This window comes from Wolffia australiana, chromosome 5, assembly GCF_029677425.1.
Source record: "Wolffia australiana isolate 7733 chromosome 5, ASM2967742v1".
Lineage (NCBI taxonomy): Eukaryota > Viridiplantae > Streptophyta > Magnoliopsida > Alismatales > Araceae > Wolffia > Wolffia australiana.
Window position 1 is genome coordinate 18448832 of NC_135839.1, and position 11653 is coordinate 18460484.

Genomic DNA, 11653 nt, shown 5'->3' on the forward strand with positions numbered 1-11653 from the left:
TAAGGATACCTCTTTCTCGTCCAATAGACAAAACTACTAGCACAATGCTAAATGGTATTTGCCACCTTATGGCGAACCCTTTATTCTAGTAACTATCTCCCTGAGCTGAAGTATGGCTTCACCTGATGTAGATGAACCAATGTGTTGTTCACTTTTATTCACCCCCAGGAATATCATTATCATTTATAGTCACACATACCTTTGACTTCAACTCAATATCCTCTGAAATTTGGTGACTGCTTATATGCTCATGTTTTCTCTAGTGAATGATTCATCCAACTAATGTATGCCAAGCACATGCTCACTCATAGCGCATTTTCTAATGGCCCAATGCATTGTCCCCTGCATCAAGTGTTAGCTATATTTAGGCAACATAGGCCAAGTTTCTTCCTATGCTTTTTTCATATCCTTGTAACGTGATTTTGCTTTTGCTGTAATAACTCTCAACGATGGGACATCTATCTCTTCTTGTGTAATATAAAGAAGATGACTCACTAAGTACTTCCTAAAAATAGCCCATAATGAATTGTAAGTACATGTGAATTACAAGAATTCTTTTGTCGACTATAAGCCACTGTAATGCTGGTTTGTACTGTATTAGATAAGTCAGCTAGTGACCATTATTCTGGTACTCGACTCCCCATGCCCTTCAAGGTGACATATGCTTTACGATGAAACCTTAAAAGACATATCTACATTGGATTGCTGCTATAATATTTAATGCGGTCTACAATGACACCACATAAGTTGCATATGAATTTCTATCCTCCCATAGAAGTGTAGTATCTTAACTACTCATACGAATGAAGGCAAGTTATTTTCTGTTTGATGTTTTTGCTACTGCCATTTGATTCATCTTTTGTAGACATGTCTAAAAAATCTGGTTCGTGTGAAGATGCTTCATGTTCCATCTAATTATGAAATAAAAAATGCAAGATTAACCATTAAAGAGAAGAATGAAAAATCATGAAGGAAAAATAAGAATCGTAGAAGAGGGCTTTGAAATACTTCTAACCATCAGCTATCGCTAAATAGATAATAATGTTGCAGATATTTTTCTATTAGTCGGCTTATTAGTTTTATGCGGAAAAAATAAGATGTGCCAATTAAACGAGACATTTGATGATTAATAACCAAAGAAACATTTTTTGTGTGAACATAATACATGGATGTTTATGAGCAATGATGAAGTGGGGCCAGATTGTTGCAGAGATCTGCTGAAATCATACTTTGGCTTTTGATGATTTGTCATCTATTAGAAAAGTCAGATTATGTGTGGAAATGAAGTTTTCTGTAGAAAATTAATTCAGCCAAGGAAAAAATTGGATGTGACATATTTTATGTGAAAAATCAATTTCCATCTGCCCAAGATCACAAAAGCAAGTGGTCCAATAAAATGATGTAGAATAATCCCTCATAAAGAAGGGGTTTTGTTGTGGATAGACACTAACTAAACCCTCTACATTTCATTAATAATACTTTTTACAGTTTCATCAATGCATCCATTAACCACAAAATCATTATGCTTATATATCACAATACACATTTATGCAATCCTTTTTAATCGCAAAAATGGCGAAATAAAAATTCTGGAATATGAGATAGATTAAAGGACATTGTCAAAGCAGTTTAACTGTACCTGCATGAAAATATGTTTTCAAAGGGTCTAGATTTTTCCTGTTGTTACATGTGGCATAAAAGAGGAAGAAATAGTTTCATGTATATCATATATTTGTATACATCCTTAACAAAAAATTAATGGCAAGTAACTTTATTCTGAATGCCTAGATGAATAGGTTAGTTAGACGAGGTGTCTTACCTTGTTTCTCCTTTCTGGCCAATGTTAATCCAGCCGTTCTTCTTGGCATGAGCAGAACCTAACTTGAAAACCCAATCACCCAATTTTATATGTACAAGCATCAGAAAATAAGAATAATGCCGCAAAATTTCTCAATAAATAGAAGATAAACAAGAAGTTATACCTAAGAATTTTAGTGGATAATCCTTTTGGGACACTTTTTGCAGTGACTGACTAATTGTGATGGCGAGGACGCCATCACATCACCGTCAAACGCGTCGCCTCGGTCAACCGGAGTCAACACGTCTGCTATGGACCCAACGGCGAATTCAACCGAAGTCAACCCGCCACGGTCAACCAAAGTCAACACCAAAGTCAACACGCCGCAGCCGTCGACAAGCACATCTCCACCTGCGCACGTCCCTACGCGCGTCATGACACGACGCCAGAGGCAGATCCACTACTGCCCTTTGGCGTGACACGGCGCACGTCTTTACTTTCTCGTCTCTAATTTCTCGTCATTTTCTTTTTCCTCCAAGGCCTATATATAGGCCATTATTTTCAAGAAACATTAGGCAGTCATAATTTCAAGAATTGAGTTTCAGTTAAACTTTTCTTGGAGGACTGCCCAGCCTCCCTCTACCTTCAAACCCTAGCCGTCGCCGCCGCCACCGCCGTCGTCACCGCCGTCGTCACCGGCCACCACCTCTCCCCATCCACCTTCTTCTCTTCCACCTCTCCCCATCCATCTTCTTCTCTTCCACGTTTCTCCCACCCTCTCTCTCTTTCTCTCTCTCATCTGCCTCAGGCGCCCTTCCAAGGCCGCCCAAGGCAGCCTCCCAGGACGCCTAGGGCTGGCGCCCAAGGCCGCCCAAGGCTGCCGCCTCAGGCCGCCCCGGGCTGCCCAGGCCGCCCAGGCTCCGCCCAAGGCTGCCCCTGCCAGGGCCGCCCAAGGCTGCCCCGGCCACCCTAGTCAGGCCGCCCCGGCCACGCCCAAGGCCGCCCCCTGCCAGGACCGCCCAAGGCTGCCCAGGCCGCCCCAGCTAGGCCGCCATGGCCCGCCCAAGGCTGCCCCTGCCAGGCCCGCCCAAGGCCGCCCAGGCCGCCCCTTGCCAGGACCGCCCAAGGCTGCCCAGGCCGCCCCTTGCCAGGACCGCCCAAGGCTGCCCAGGCCGCCCAGCTAGCCGCCGCCCAAGGCTGCCCTCGCCAGCCCGCCCAAGGCCGCCAGACCGCCCAAGGACATCTAGACCACGCCCAGGCCGCCTAGCCAGACCGCCCAAGGCTGCCCAGCCGCCCCAGTCAGGCCGCCCAGGCCACGCCCAAGGCCGTCCCTGCCAGGGCCGCCCAAGGCTGCCCAGCCCGCCCCAGCCAGGCCGCCCAGGCCTGCCAGTTGCCCTGCCTTGGCCGCCCAAGGCCGCCCAGGCCGCCCCTGCCAGGGCCGCCCAAGGCCGCCCAAGGCTGCCCCAGCCAGGCCACCCAGGCCACATCCTAGGCCGCTGCCTCGAGCGCCCCAGGCCGTCGCTCGTCGTCGATGCCGTCTGACGCTTCGAGCCACGCGCGCTCCGGGTGCGCTGTGCGCCCTCCGCGCACTCCGCGCGTGTGCCGGCGCTCCACGCGCTCCGTGCGCTCCGCGCACCCTACGCGCGCTTGGCGCGCGCGGGTAGTCGCCTACGCCTGACTCTGCGACAACGACATCTACTCACTACCAGGGCCGTCCAACGCCCGGAATGCCCAGAATCTACCTCGTCCAGTGGGCCACTCAACACCCAGATTCGTTCAGCCTCGTCACGATCTGAATTCCCTGCAACCTCTTCACGCACTACGATGCCGAGGTACACGTGAACTCTTTGGTGTCAAAAGTGTTCTCCGTCCAGTATTTTCTCGAGAAGTTTCCACCGCCGTCAGAATTAGATTTGGTTTGGATTTCCCACTTCCTCTCTCTCTTTCAAGTGTTTCTTTGTGACGCGAATTCGGATATTGATTTCGGTGCTTAGGCATCGTCGCGGTGGGTGAAGACAGTACTCCCGCCCTCGACGAGGATCGGAGCTGCACCACTAGTTTTTCATCGGTTTTAAAGTCCGAATCCGACCGTGTGTATTTTTGTGGCTGTTTTATCCCTCCCTACAAGCCCGTCTATTACCCTTTGCCCGTCATCATCCATCCGTCCATCCCCTTTGTCACCTTTTCCTTAGTCTTCCTACGTCAAATTGTGCTTCAGCGACATAAAGAAAGTGTAGGCAACAATATTTTTGATCAACACCATTTCTTTAAAACCCAATAACGAATCCTTAACGTAGAATAACTGAGAGATTTTTACTATCTAACTGTCAGAAATGCAAGAATCCAGCGTCAGAATTGAAGAATCCCCACTAACATTCAAAGACAATGCCATTTCATTTTTATTTACCACTTAAAAATTCACATCATATTTCACATTTGCCATTCAAAAGGCCTTGTGTAGTTTACAGTCCAGTTTCTTTGCAGGGTGTTCGATATGCGATATGAAATTCAAACCAAACAGGTTTATCTAGCATTGTTTATTTTTCAAGATTATATGTCTCTTATTCTGCTACATAGCATTATGTTCTCTCTCTTATGATATGTAAATTATTTCTCATTACAATCTGTTCCCTCATGATCTGTTATCTTTGACGATCTCATGATCGATTTCAGAGTTTTAATTTATTCCTCTCACAAATTGTTCTATCTATGAATCTGTTCTATCTCACAATGTGTTCCCTCTCATTATCTATTTTCTTTGATTTGGAAATTCGTTCTCTCTCTCTTGATCAGTTTGATAAACTAAAAAAATTAGGGTTTTAATTTGTTGTTGGTGTTTTTAAGTTTAATCAATAAAAATATAACATTCACTCAAATATTTAAACTTAGGTAGAGATAATTACAGATCATCTCCATATAGAACTGTAATTATGGACTTAATATTATTTAAATAGTGATTATTAGATGAAATGAGATAAATATAGTATACTGGGCCAAGAGATGACAAATTTAAGGTGACAGGGTTATAATTATAAATAAATTAAAATGATAGTAGTATATAGTAAACACTGATAATCATCATTTTAAATGAACATGTGAGAGAAAGAATGAAGTGACTGTAACAAAATATGGAAGTAAATACACAAGAATAACATGATGTGAAGAACACATCATCTAAGGAGAATAAGGGGCAATATGCCGATGACATGGTAGAGCACAAATGGTAAGATGTGATTGAAGGGTATAAAGACATAGTGTGATGGCAAAACCTGAGAGTTAAATGATTGCCACCTAACAGTGATGTTGAGAATTACCATTGTAAGTTGATGACACTTATCATAGATCCTTATGTTCCACAATGATCATCATATTTGCAAGTGCATGCAAGGCCCCCTTGTCTTTGTTGCCTCTTCTCACACACCCAAGACACGAAGAACAAGCTTGATGGATCTCAAAAACTCACTAGCTTTCAATCATACCACACATTTAGAAAAAGAAGTTTAAGGATGATTTTGCAAAGGAACCATACCTCTATTTATAAATCAAATGGAAATTGGTAAAAATTGGGAGACTTTGAGAAGGAGTTTGAATATTTTAGTTTTTCATATTTTTTTAAACACGTTAGCAAACTGTTTCAGAATAAAACTGAGAAGGACGGAAAGAAGGGAGTGAAGTGAAGTGACCCACAAAATTTCAGTTCAATCAGCCTTCTGGATTGTTGAATTTTAAGCAATGAGGTTGAAGCAATTATGGCAATCCATTTCTTCACTCGCCACATCATCGGCGATGCCACTTCCTCATTTTTGATTGACAAATAAAGTATTGAAGGGTAATCCATTTAATGATTGGTGCATTTGCCTCTTGTTTCACAATTGGCAGCTACGAGAGCATCACATGTGTGATGTAGCAACGTTGAGGACAAAGACAAAAGGTCAATTTTATTAATCAATCATTGTGTGATGTAGCAACGTGGTGCTGCACGTCACATTAACACATTTTTATCTATTATTTAATCCATTTATTTTCATAAATTAATGACACCTTAACATGTGTCATTCCCATTAAAAAGACAATAAAAAACAAAGGATTGCATCACATTTCCGTGTGCCATGTCAACATTTATATGCCTCAAACCAATGGCGGTGTTACACTTGTATCATGTGTAACACTGTAAATGTTGAATTTTTTAAAGCACTAAATATTTTGATTTTTATTATTCCCTCCCTTTACCATTGCATCACATTTAATGTGATTCACATCCATTCTTTCTTTTCAATGGCCCATATCACCTTTGATTTTTTATATAAGAAAATGTGTCTGTTAATGATTGCATTATGACATTACAATTTATGATTCCAAAATGATACATTTTACCATAATTAACACGTTATCACTGCCCAAGCTCTTGAGTGGTTATCATTTGATCCAATTGAATAGCAACAAATGGCACGTGCAATTTACAGACCTTAAATATATTAATTAATCTTTACAGAATAAATACTATGACATAAATATAAAGTAACTACAAAATTTAAATTATAAAATAATATCTCCATAAATATATCATTAAAAAATACATAAAAGAGTAATAAAATTAAGTTTGTTAAAAACACGATGTTGGAAAACTCCTTAAAAGTACAATTAAATCCACAAAAGTTAGACTATGACTCTTAATATTGATTTAATCATTTAAATTATGATAATATGCATAGATAATTATTTTAATGCATAAAATTATGTAAAATCCTTAGAAATAACCTAATAATTATTGTGTTATCATGGTTCTCACTAAAGATCTGGCAATAAGTAGTTGCTAAAAAATAATCACTTTTTCTCACTATCTGGTTCTTTCTCTTGTCCATGGTCTGCTGCTCTCCAAATGGCTCTTGTTCTTGTTCCATGGATTCCAATAACAAGGGATTATGGTTGTTGCTCCATGGATACTAAAAAAAAGGGTTGGTCCCTGAATTTATAAGGAAAAGCTTAAGTTTTTTCACTTTGCATTCTGTGAGGAAAAAGGCTACGGTTACTTAGAAGAGTCTTGTTTCTTCCTCCTGCAAGGATGATACATAAAAATCTCTCTTTCAAGTTTATGGATCAGGAAACCTTAGCTCTCCTTCTTCAACTATCTACCGTTGTAAAAAGGCTACGGTTACAGTCAATTTCACCTACAACTCTAATCATTATTGTATCTGAAATTTCTCTTGAACTCTCTTCTATAATAAATCTGAAATTTGTTTGCCACTCTTTCAATTTATGACTCTAACAGTTATCTGAAATTCTCTTCATTTGTGAGTCTGAAATTTCTGTGTGACTTGCTACTGTTGTGATTTTTCATTCAATTTATATAATTTATCAAATAAATGTTTGGTCTGAAAAACATACAGCTTTAACAAATTGCATCTCTCTCTCTGAAAAACCATCTACAGAATCACTAAAAGTTATCTTTTGATTTATAATACTTTGATAACTGGACATAACTATCTCTGAATAGATTTTCTACATTACTGAATTGTACATTTTAATTTGGAACATTTACTTTTGTTTTTTCTCGAACTTTTTCTACCTCATTTTCTAGTTTTACCTCAGTTCTTATGATTATTAATATTGTTCCCTCTTGTTATTCAATTTTGATTTTATTTTTGAAACTTATTCTCCTGCTACTGATTCTCATTTTATTTTCCTTATTCTTTTTCCCCTTCTGATTCATCTTTTTTAACTTTTTATTTGTTTCCTTGTTCTTCTAACTTGTCTTCCTCCTCTTCATCTTCTTCTTCTTCTTTTGTGTTTCTTTTTGTTTATTGTTTTTATTCTTCTTCTTATCGTTATTTTTCTCCTTCATCCATTTCTTTTTATTTTATAATCCCTTTTTCTTATTTATATTTATTCTCCTTTTTTTGTTTTTCCTTGTCGTCCCCTTAATGTTCTTCTTTTCCTTCTTTTTTTCTTAGTCTTCTCCTTTATATCCTTATTTCAGTTATTCTTCTTTTTCATCATTTTTTTTCTTTTTCCCATTCATAATTACCATTTTATCCTCCATCACCGTCTTCTTGTCCTTACTTTTTATCATTTTTCTTCTTCTTGTCTTCTTGTCCTTCATATTCATCTTTGTCATTTTCTTCAACTCATTCTTCCTTTTGTCTCCTTCTTCACCCTTTTGTCATTATTTCCTACTACTTGTTATTATCTTTCTTATTATTATTCTTCATCATCTGCTGCTTCTCTTTCTTATTTACATTCTTCTACCTGTTTCTTTTTTTCCTACAATATTATTTGATTATGTTTAATTTTCAGTATTTTTATTATTTATCTTTCCCTTGTTTTCATTCTCATGTCTGGGGGATTTGTGAGCTCCCGCACCGTGGGAATGCATGAGAGTGTTGCTTGACTAGTCAAAGCCCCCCTCAAAGAGAGGGGCACGTGGAAATAGAATCGCCCCCCTCTCTCTTGTCGTTTTGTGAGGAAAGGGCCCATTTGGGGCCCATTTCCTTCTTATTTAAAGAGATTTGCTTCTCATTCTGAATATTTCCTTCATTTAGTATTCCGTCTTGTTAATCTTTTTCTTCATTTTTTTTGACTTCTTCTAGATTTTATTCTGTTTCTTTTTCTTCATCCTTAACTCTTCCTTCTTCTCCTCTTTTTCTTATCATTGTTCTCATTTTTGTCACTCTTGTTTTTCTTCTTATTGTGTTCTCTTGTTCTTATAATAATTCGTACCATATGGTCTTTATTCTTCTGCTTCTTCTGTATTGTATTGTATTTTTTGTCATTGCCATTGTGGCTCTTCTTATCCTTGTTTTACTTCTTTGTCTTCACCTCTCAGTTTTACTCTTCCATTGTCTTCTCCTTCCTCTTCTTCTTCTTCCTTATTATATTGTTTTCTAGTATGTTCCTTATAGTTCTTCCTCTACTTACACTACGACCTTGTTTCTACTACTACTACTACTACTTCTTCTTCTTGTAAATCATCCTTGAACTCTCAAGAGATGCCTCAAGAACAAGAATAAGAACAAGAACTGAGATAGAAGAGAGGGAAGATAGAGAAACAAGAGAGAGAGATGAAGTTGTGATTAGATCATTGAAAATCCGCCAATGTTTTGGTTAACATTGGTTATTATTTATATTACAATAGAGTATTTATAAATATTTATTTATTCTGAACGTTTAAATCCTGGCCGTTATAATTGTTATAATGGCTAGAATGATTTAAATCCTAACCGTCAGTTAGTCCTCTTATCTAGATGGAATCCTGGCTGTCTACATGTAATCCTATTCTAGATTGAATCATACACGTCTATATTTGAACTTACATGTAATCTTAACCGTCTATTTCTCTTAACGAGTATAGGGTACGCGTTTGAATTTTACAAGTCTACACTTATTAAAATTCCTCTTGGAGGATCCTCTCTTGACCTGGAGCCCTTTGCTGACGTGGCTTGCCGACTTGTTCAATCCCGTCTTCGTCTTCCTCTTCTTCTTCTTATAAATCTTCTTCTTCATGTAATTCTTCTTCTTCTTCTTCTTCTTCATGTAAATCTTCTTCTTTTTCTTCTTCTTATAATTCTTCTTCTTCTTCTTCTTATTCTTCTTCTTGTAAATCTTCTTCTTTTTCTTCTTCCTGTAAATCTTCTTCTTCTTGTAAATCTTCTTCTTCCTGTAAACCTTCTTCTTCTTCTTCTCCTTCTTTGTCTTTTCCTTATTCTTCTTCTTGTTCTCCTTCTACTTCTTCTTCTCCTCCTTCTTATTCTTCTTCTTCTTCTTCTTCTCCTTCTTCTTCTTCTTCTTCTCCTGCTTCATTTTCTTCTTCTTCTTCTTCTTCTCCTTGTTCTTCTTCTTCTTCTTCTTCTTCTTCTTCTCCTTCTTCTTCTAATTCTTGTCCTGCTTCGTTTTCTTCTTCTTCTTCTTTTCCTTCTTCTTCTTCTTCTTCTTCTTATTCTTCTCTTGCTTCAAAGAATAAGAATAAGAAGAATAAAAAGAATAAAAAGAATAAGAATAAGAAGAAGAAGAAGAAGAAGAAGCAGAAGAAGCAGAAGAAGCAGAACAAGAAGAAGATGAAGAAGAAGAAGAAAAAGAAGAAAAAAAGAATAATAATAATAATAATAATAATAATAATAATAATAATAATAATAATAATAATAAGAAGAAGAAGAAGAAGAAGACGAAGAAGAAGAAGAAGAAGAAGAAGAAGAAGGTGATGAAAATGAAGCAGGAGAAGAAGAAGAATAAGAAGAAGAAGAAGGAGAAGAAGAAGAAGAAGAAGAAGAAGAAGAAGAAGAAGAAGAAGAAGAAGAAGAAGACGAAGAAGAAGAAGACGAAGAAGACGAAGAAGAAGAAGAAAAAGATGAAGAAGACGAAGAAGACGAAGAAGAAGAAGAAGAAGGTGATGAAAACAAAGCAGGAGAAGAAGAAGAATAAGAAGAATATGAATAATAATAATAATAATAATAAGAAAAAGATGAAAACGAAGCAGGAGAAGAAGAAGAAGAATAATAATACTACTACTACTAATAATAATAATAATAAGAAGAAGAAGTAGAAGAAGAAGAAAACCAAGAAGAAGAAGAAGAAGAAGAAGAAGAAGAAGAAGAAGAAGAAGAAGAAGAAGAAGAAGAAGAAGAAGAAGAAGAAGGAAAAGAAAACGAAACAGGAGAAGAAGAAGAAGAAGAAGAAGAAGAAGAAGAAGAAGAAGAAGAAGAAAACAAAGCAGGAGGAGAAGAAGAAGAAGAAGAAGAAGAAGAAGAAGAAGAAGAAAACAAAGCAGGAGAAGAAGAAGAATAATAAGAAGAAGAAGAACAAGAAGAAGAAGACGAAGAAGAAGAAGAAGAAGAAGAAGAAGAAGAAGAAGAAGAAGAAGAAGAAGAAGAAGAAGAAGAAGAAGAAGAAGAAGAAGAAGAAGAAGAAGAAGAAGAAGAAGAAGAAGAAGAAGAATAATAATAATAATAATAATAATAATAATAATAATAATAATAATAATAAGAAGAAGAAGAAGAAAACGAAACAGGTGAAGAAGAAGAAGAAGTAGAAGAAGAAGATGAAAACGAAGCAGGAGAAGAAGAAGAAGAAAACGATGCAGGAGAATAATAATAATAATAATAATACTAATACTAATAATAATAATAATAAGAAGAATATAATAATAATAAGAATAATAATAATAATAATGACAATAATAATAATAATAATAATAATAATAATAATGACAACAATAATAATAATAATAATAATAATAATAATAATAATAATAATAATAAGATGAAGAAGAAGAAGAAGAAGAAGAATAATAATAATAATAATAAGATGAAGAAGATGAAGAAGAAGAAGAAGAAGAAGAAGAAGAAGAAGAAGAAGTTTTATGGTATCGCTCTCCTTCTTTAGAGTGCTAGTTCATACGTACGTTTACGAAGCAATCATGGAAAAAGAGCCGGAGAAGGGCAGCGGGAAGTTGATGATCGTGCTGAACACAGCCGTTGACATGATTCCTTGGATGATTCTTTCGAGTCTAGGGCACCCTTGGGCATAGAAGTGTGGTCTCAACTGGGCGTGTGTTCAGCACATGCAGAGGAAAATGACAAGAAGAGAGAATAGGATAGACCAAGCGCGCGTGGAGGCCATTCGTCCGCTCTAAAGCTATACATCTTTTAACTGGTTGAGGTGCGGTGATGAAGGGGGGTTGGGTATGCTGCTCCTTATATACATTCCAGCACACCTATCGGACGACACCAACATTGACCCCAAGCAAGGTTCTCTTTAAGGAGTAAGTTTGAGCAAGTGCATAAAAAACTAAATTGTTGATGTGTAGGGCATGGATACCATGGAACATTCAATAATGGCTGCGAAGCGCCATTCAATAATTAT